The 8,755-nt window shown below is 41.3% G+C and overlaps 1 non-coding gene across 1 annotated transcript; it reads right to left on the bottom strand.

The window, feature by feature from the left end:
* Positions 1–73, bottom strand: TRNAE-CUC. The gene has a single exon. It is a non-coding gene; the product is annotated as a tRNA-Glu (tRNA).
* Positions 74–8,755: the final 8,682 nt, after the last annotated feature.

The raw sequence follows: 8,755 nt of genomic DNA, 5'->3' as shown, positions 1-8,755 counted from the left end.
TGCCCAACGTGGGGCTTGAACTCACGACCCTGAGATTGAGAATCGCATGCTCTACCAACTGAACCAGCCAGGCACCCCTATACATATTTAATCTTAATTTTGCAATACACACATACGTGCGTGTGCGCACGCACATTGGGAAAAAAATTTGTGAAATGCAGCAAATATTAACAGAGGTTATTTCTGAGGGGATGTTCTCTGAGGAACTATTGTTTTCTACTTTATAACTTAGCTATATCTCCTATTTTTCTACTATGATTAAGAAGTTATTTTTAAGAGAGAAAAACTGAAATGTTAAGGGAAAAAAAGCCACGGTTATAAGGGGCATGTATGTCCCACAGATAAACAGAAGCTCACAGAACAGTAAAGATTTTTTGCTTGCTCTGGAGTCTGGCCATAGGGACATCGCCCATACTCGCTTTGCTGGGGTCTCAGAGTAATACAGCTTTCTTTGTTTTCATTTCTCTACTTCCATGAGCTCGGCATCGGATGGCTGGATTAAGATGGAATTGTTATATAACTCTGCCTTGCTGCACAGATTGCAAGAGGTGACCAGATCTCTCCTCTCCTTTTCTTCAAACTGGCAGATGTTCACACACCTGCAGGTGCTTCTGAAGATGTTCACCTTCTGCGCTCATCACGTGTCAGAGATCCACATGATGACCCGACCCACAGGAACAAATCAAGCAGACCATGATCCTCAGTCTGAATCACTGCAGACACACCACACAGGAGCCTCCTGGAAACACAGGGCCTTTGCACCTGCGCACTGTATACGGCCCGAGCCAGAGAAATGTCGACACAAGGCAGAATCCAAGTTGGCACATATGCATACATAGCATTTTTATGGTGGTTGTTTCTTTGCTCTCTTGAGAGACCTGACCAGAACATGCCCACAAAGGATAATTGTTAGGTAAATGTTCGTGGTCCTGTTGCTATTGTGTTGTTGTAGAAGCTTCTCCAGTGGAATCATAAAAATGAGGTATTCATTAAGCCATGGTTGAGAAAACATTCCCAACCGGTAGACTGAACAACATAAACTATGAGAATTAAATTGATCTTTTTTGGCCATTGGTTTTTCTGAAACTCGATCACAGAGTCACATTGAGCTCTCTGCCCAAACTATGTGTTCTTAGTTACACATGGTTTCTGCACAGATGATAGAGCCATCAGTTAAAGGTCTGGGTCTGTGGCCCTACCAATTCACTGTGGCCCTATCAATTCACTATCTTTCCAACTGCCGGTTGGCTATAAATGATCTCCCTTCTCATCCTATTCCTAGTCCATGAATTGGAGTAACTTTTAACCTCTACTGCTGTTCCCACTCAGCTTTATTGAACTTACTTCCACGCAAACATAATTCACTACGTTCCCCCTATATGTTCATGAGATATTCAAATTGGGGATAAACCCGCTTTGTGAAACTGTATGAAAAGAAAGCTGTGGAACAACAGACTCTACTGTGTGACCATGACTACATTGGCACAAGACAAAAATAAAAATAAAGATGGCAGCTAGTAAGGCTCCTGGATTCTCATACAAATGAGAAACCAGTATGTTCTCTGGAGAACAAACCACACCACGTAGACTCTTCATGGAGTCTTAGAGTTGGACCAAACAATTTTGAGGTCATATGATCCAATGTCCTACTTATAGGGCAAGAAAATATAAAATATTCAGGTGAGACCATCATTGATTCTCCTCTTAAAATTCTCCTGCAGAGATAAAAACATACTCCTAGCTCAGAAATCCATTCTTGGGTTCTTTGGTCCCCGTTGACAAAAGGTCTTGAGTCTCAGTGAAATTATTCTCAGCCTTGGGGCGCCTGGGTGGCTCAGTGGGTTAAAGCCTCTGCCGTTGGCTCAGGTCATGATCCCGGGGTCCTGGGATCGAGCCCTGTATCAGGCTCTCTGCTCGGGAGAGTGCCTGCTTCCTCCTCTCTCTCTGCCTTCCTCTCTGCCTACTTGTGATCTCTGTCTGTCAAATAAATAAATAAAATCTTTTTTTTAAAAAAAGGAAATTATTCTCAGCCTTATCAAAGCCTATTCTTTCTTGTCTCCCCCTGCTAAGTGGGGGGCAGAACTTTTCAGGGGTCCTCTTCACCACTCCCTAATCATTTCAAACCAAGGTGATTGTCAGCTTCTGAAAGCACAACCAGACCCACAGGTGGAGAGTAAGGAAGGCCACGTGAAAAGTCTCCTCCTACAGTGTAGACAACTACCCCCTGCTCTGGTTAATTAATTCCAAACCTTTGGAGAAGCACTCATCTAGAAAAGTCACTTCGAAGAAAGCCTAGGTGAGAAGTTCCTAGTGTAACTGCCAACACGCTGTTTGGGAAGAAGGCAGAAAAGCAGGGTCCAAGTCACAATATTGAGAGTTTCTCCTGCTAGCCACTAAAGATAAGAGCCTCTAATTTGCTCGTGCCACCATCATCCCTTTTCTTTGTAGGTCTGCACCTGCGCCAGCATGGGTGACCCATGTCCTGATGATGTAGCCTATTTGGGCCTCCACATGGATTTCCCCATCCAAATAATGTTTGGGTTTGTTTTTTAAATAAGAGTCACCTAAGGCTTAGATAGGAATATTAGTCATAATGGTTCTGAACACATGGGTCCATTAGACAGCTTTGTAAGTGTCACCACCTCAAAGAGTCTGGCTTTTTTGGCTCATAACAAAGTAGATCTACTTACCATTAAAGGAAGTAAAGAAAAGCAATATTGCAGGATCTAGTTTCCTGAGACACCACAGAGCTAGAAAATAATGTTGTTAAAGCTTTGAGTTCCAAGTAGAAGTTATATCTACATGAACAGAGCAACCGACTAGCAAAGAAAAAAATAAGTGCAGTATGGATGGGGATAGTGGCTACCTTATCTATTGATGTCTATCACATCACCCCCAAACTTTAAATTAGCATTTATTATCTAACAGTTTCTGTGGGTTAGAAATCTGGAAGCAGCTTGGCTCTAAATTCTTCTGGGTCATGCGTGGTCTCAGGAAGTTGCATTGAGAAGTCAGTAACCAGGCTAGATTCATCTGAAGGCTTGAATAAGGATGGAGGATCGATCCACTGCCAATATGGCTCACTTCCACAGCTCACTTCCACAGTGGCCTCTGGTCGGTGGTAGGAAACCTCCACTCCTCACCACATGGACATCTCCATAGGACTGCTTGAGTGTCCTCACAACATGGCAGCTCCCTTCTCCCAAAGCAAGCAGTCCAAGAGCATTGACATGGAAACTGCAACATCATTTAGGACCTAGCCTCAGAAACCATACTCCGTCACTCCCATACTATCTTACTAGTTACTTGGGTCACCCTCTTCATTTGGGTAAAGACTACACAAGGATGTGAATACCAGGAGATGAAAATCATTGGGGGAAATCTTGGTGGCTGCCTACCACATTGGCCACTAAAGGTATTATGAGAAGCTTGTGGCCCACCTTTATCATAATGTCACCCCAAAGAAGGATTGTGGGGTTCAGTGATGTGGCAAATTGCCTCTTTGTCTTCTCTGCTCAAAGTGGGCAGATCATCGTTTTGTTTCAGGACACAGAGGGGAGGGGAAGAGGAAAACCGGTAAGTAACTCCTCTGATTCCAGGTTTCATGGTCCCTGCACACTTTAGAGTCTCTTTCTCCACAGCTGGAAACTTTTTCCATGGCTGGTATCCAGTTATCTATTATCTCCACATGGTATATCATTTATATTGTTCTTCAAGTCCTTTCCATGTAGATTTAGCTTCTCACAGCATGGTGGTCTCAGGGTGATCCCACTTCTCACATGGTGGTTAGCTTCCGAGAGATGCAAAATGGAGGCTACTTCTTTTCTTCATGTAGGATAGGCCTGAAAACTGGCACAACCTCATTTCTGTTATATTCTACTGGTCAAAGCAGTCACAGAGCCTGCCTAGATTCATGGGGAGGGGCCTCTCTGTATGGGAGGAGTGTCCAAACCTTGTGACCATCTTCAGCCCACCATAGCAGGGGAACGTGAACAGATCATCTGTGTCTGAGGCAATGGGACTATTGGGATATTAAAAAATTACACAACTATTCCTTGGACCCACAGTTTTCTGTCCCTTCCAGAGTATCTTCCATAGTGTGGGTGGCAGACAGAGCCTGAAGTAAAGTCCACAGTTTCATTCATTCATTCAGTCAACAACTACTCTATAAGCACCATCCCCCACATATGCTAGCCACCTGTTCCAGGTGCTTGGGACACATCTGTGGATAAAATCAAAGTTCCTGCCTTCACAGAGCTTACAGTCCAGTGGAAAGTAGATGAGCAAAAGGGGTCAAATGACAGTTTTCATCATCACGTGGGCTTGCTGCCCATCAGGCACTGTGCTTGGCACTTAACTGTACATTATTTTATTGACTCTTCATTGGAAGCTGCAAAGGAAGAGCAGATTCTCTCCTTGAAGCTGGCAAACAACCAAGCTGGGATTTAAATCCAGGGTCTCTCTGACTCCAAAGCCTTATGCTCTTCATCACCATGCCATGCCATCTTCCTCATGCCAGGTAAGATTCTAAAACAGAAAGGAGCCCAGGATAAAAGTGTCCACGTTAGTTCCAAGTCGAGATAGAGATCTGGATGGTAAAACCCACAAACATCTGTGAGGTACCTAACCACTTATTTTAAAATTTTTTTTTTCCTTTACCCTACCCCAAGCACTCCATGAGATGTGAGGTTTTCTTTTCTTTGCAGAGAAAGAAACAGAGATACAGGAAATCTCAGGGACTTAGCCCACATCTGGTCTGAACCTTCCACACATCCGTCCAGCTGTGGAGACTTAGGTAGAAGCATTGCCATAGGAACACCTGCAGGTTGGCCCACCTGGCAGAATACAATTGTTCTTCTGCTATTAATAAAAAAAGTGAGTATCATGGCTCACCAAACTCTCCCAGCTGGGCCCCCAGCCCAACACCACAAGCGTCATTAGGATGAGGGCAGCATGTAGAAGACCTTCTCCTACCTCCCATTGACCTGTGTTGCTCTCTTCTTCAAACTAACCCTTGACCACCTTAATCCAGTCTTGGGCCCTTCCTAGGCCAGAATCACTACAATATGTTTTGTGGAAGAGGAATAGGCTCTCACATAAAATAATATTTTCCACCTTGGTGTTCCCATAATAAATAACTCCACCATTACACCAGATGGTACCCTCCTTCGAGACATCAAGCTCCTGAAGAACAGGGACCAGCTCTCATCCATCTTCATGTCCCCAGTAACTAGTTCGAAGTGTGGCATGTAGGAAGTGCTCAAAATATGTTTACTGAATTTAATTAAATTTAATTTAATTAAACCTTATTTAGCCCCAACATGTCCTGAGCAGACCTGAAGTCCATTTAGGAGATCAGAGGTCTCCAGGTAGCTGACAATGACAGTAAGATGTCTTTGGCAATGTACGAGAACAACAAAATGAACAGTTAAAGACATAAGCCAGATTTCCAAATGCCCTATAAATTCAGCATTGATAAAAAAAAAAGGGCTTATATTTTTAATAAATCTTTTATTTTAGAAAAGCATTCGGTTTTTAGAAAAAACTACGGAAATGGTAAAGAGTTCCCATACACCTCACACTGAGATTCCCTAGATTGTTAGCAACTTATATTACTGTGGTACCCTTGTCACCGTTAGTGAATCAAAGTCAGTATGCTATCCTTATGTACTAAAGTCCCAACTTCATTCAGATTTCCTTTTCCCTGCTGTCCTTTGCCCATTGCAGGATTCCATCCAGTACCCCACACTATATTAGTTGTGCTGTCTCTCCTCGTGTTCCTTTGGGCTGTGATAATTTCTCAGACTGTTCTAGTTTTGGGTAGTGTTGAGGAGTACTGGTCAGGTATTTTAGAGATTGCCCCTCTACTGGAATTTATCTGATATTTTCCTCGTGATTAGACGAGGGTTATGTGTTTGTGGGAGGAAGAGCACAGAGGTGAAATACAATTCTCACCACATCCTATCCAGGGTACATACTCTCAGAATGACTTATCATTGTTGATGTTGACCTTGATCACCTGGCTGAAGTAGTGGTTTGTCGGGTTCTCCACTGTCAAGTTACCCCCCCCCAACAGTGGGCTTATTTTTATTTACTTTATCGAGGTGTAATTTACATACAATCAAATGAGTGTACCCATTTTGAGTGTATAGCTTGATGAACCACACCAGTGGTTCTCAAACAGGAGTGAATTTGTCACCCAGGAGACGTTTGACAATGTCCAGAGACGTTTTTGGTTATCATTTCTGAACTAAGGGGAGGTGTTACCGGCATGTAGTGGATGAAGGCCAGGGACACTGCTAAATATTTTATAATGCCTAACACAGCCTTCCCCAGGAAAGAATTATCTAGCCCAAACTGTCAGTAGCAACAAGGTTGAGAAACGCTGTTATACACTCTTATACCTACTACTCTCCATGAAGAGACGGCAACATCCCAAAAGTCTCTGGGCTCCTCTGCAGTCAATATGCCACTACCTGTCCCTAGAAACAATGATTCTGATGTTCTTTACATCAGTAGAGTAGTTTTGCTTCTTTTGTAACTTCATATAGATAGAATAAGACTTTGTTTCTCCTCTATCTCTGGCTTTTTTCATGCAGCAGAATGTTAACATTCATCCATGTAATTTTGTTTATCAGTAGTTTGTTCCTTTTCGTTGGCTGGTATCCCATTGTATGGTTATACTATACTTTATCAACGGGCATTTGGGTTGATTCCAGTATGGAGTTTTCAGGACTAGAAAGAAAACTGTGTGGAAGTCTTTGTGTGAACACGTGTTTTAGGTTCTCTTGGATGAATACTGAAGAACGGAATTGCTAGGTCATATGGCAAGTATACATTTAACTCAAAGGGCTTATACTGTTAAAAAAGAAAGACAAAATAAATGGTTCTTCATCTCCTTTTGGACTATATGGATTCTCTCAGTACTTCTGCATTCTCATCTCCGCTCAGAAATAAGTTTTGAATTAAAGTAAGTGATGTCAGAGACATCCTCTTCCATTTTTTCCATCCCCAGGCAGAATTCCTTGGAATAGGTGATCAGACTTCATCAATCCCCTTCTCACTTGCACTTGGCCAAGCAGAAGTTGTTGTCTCTTAAGATCAGAACCAGAAACAGCTGTGTCTCTGGTTCTTTGGGTAATGTGTGTTTGATTTTTTTTTTCTTTGAGAAAATGTTTATAGAAAATGGCCTGCGGTATTGGCAGTTGTGAGAATAGATCTAACTTCTGCTTGGAATTGCTATAAATTTTTAAAACAAACCAAACCCTAACATCGCAATATGGCTATGTAAGGTACCTCCAAGCCAAATCCATTAGATTGGGAATGAAATATTTATTATGATCTGAATGAGACAACAACAAAAAAAAGGACTAGATTTTCCTTAAAGTTGTACAACCAAAACTTGGAACATTTGTTTTCCTACAGTGAGTCTGGGGATTTAATCTTTGATTTAAACAGGGACTCAATGTGACCATCATCGAAGAAAAAGTTTGCAGAATTCATTAACGAAAATGAAATCTTTTCAAGGTTCGAAGTAAAGACTTACTTTGCTTAAAAAAAAAAAAAAGACTTACTTTGCTAATAAACATCCTGAATTTGAGGAACCTAGAGCTATTTCTTAGACTTAAAAATGACTTATAATATGCATTATGAACTGATCTTTCCCAAACTCTCCCATCGGAGCTGGTAAGTGATATCTCCCAAATTTTAGGCATTCATATCCAAAGATAAAATTTTTAAAGAGCATTGGTAAAATTGTTAATTTTCTCAAAAATTAAATAATTTAAAGAAGGACAATAAAGAACTCCATAATGAATGAAACGACAATGGAGAAGTAGAGACTTAAATTCGAATCTTACCTATATCACAGACTAGTTAACGGGAAATATACTAGACAGATTTCAGCTTTAACCTTTCATGAATTCCACTGTCTGGTTTTCAATGCACACATAAATAACGGAGCACAGATATTTGTATAAGCAACTGCTTCATCAGAATGCTTTCACCCACTTCAAAGTAATCGAGGTAGGGGAGCATTAGACGAGAGAAGCATTTGTTAAAGTCATATGGATGTTCGCCTTACAGGAATTATAATACTAAAATGTCTTCATTAATTTTTTTTTAGTTACAATCTGATGGAAATTTAGCATTGCCTTTTACATCTTTATTTTTAGGTAGATTTATGTCCCCCTGTTGTAAGATTAAGCATTCATGCGACACTTTAATGTTTACTGAGTGGTTAAGGATCATATGTAAGTTAATTCTCATGCAAGACTTTTTAAAGGCAGCCTGGGTTATTTAAATGGAAAGAAATTGCTTTGGGAAAAACAGTATGTACAAATGGAGTTAACTTTGAAGGGAACAGACGCCACCTTAATCTGTAAGTATCAGAAGCATGAAGAACAACAGTGGTCAGAAAAGGCTCCTAGTAGGGCATTTCACTTCTGTTCCAAATGGACAAATAAGGTCATCTCTTGGGTGCTTCCTTTTCATACACTCAGGATTACCATTTGACAACTTTTCCATGCAGCACACTATTCTTCTCACATCTGGGTTTTCAGTATTTTATGTCTCTTCCCACTCTAACCCTCAGTGAGATACAACCCTTATTCAGTTTGAGTGTTTGAAGGTTATAAAATCATCTGCTTTTCAAGGGGGGAAAAACCATCAGGAGGGGACATTCCTGATGTCAGCCTGATAGTATGAACTCCAGTAGCTCTCTTGGTGTGAAGACTTTGTAAGACCCCTGATACAC

Source organism: Mustela putorius, unplaced genomic scaffold, assembly GCF_011764305.1.
Source record: "Mustela putorius furo isolate JIRA1106 unplaced genomic scaffold, ASM1176430v1.1 tig00003836_pilon_pilon_pilon, whole genome shotgun sequence".
Taxonomy (NCBI): domain Eukaryota; kingdom Metazoa; phylum Chordata; class Mammalia; order Carnivora; family Mustelidae; genus Mustela; species Mustela putorius.
Note: the sequence above shows the minus strand (reverse complement) of the source record. Positions and strands in the feature narration are given on the sequence as shown.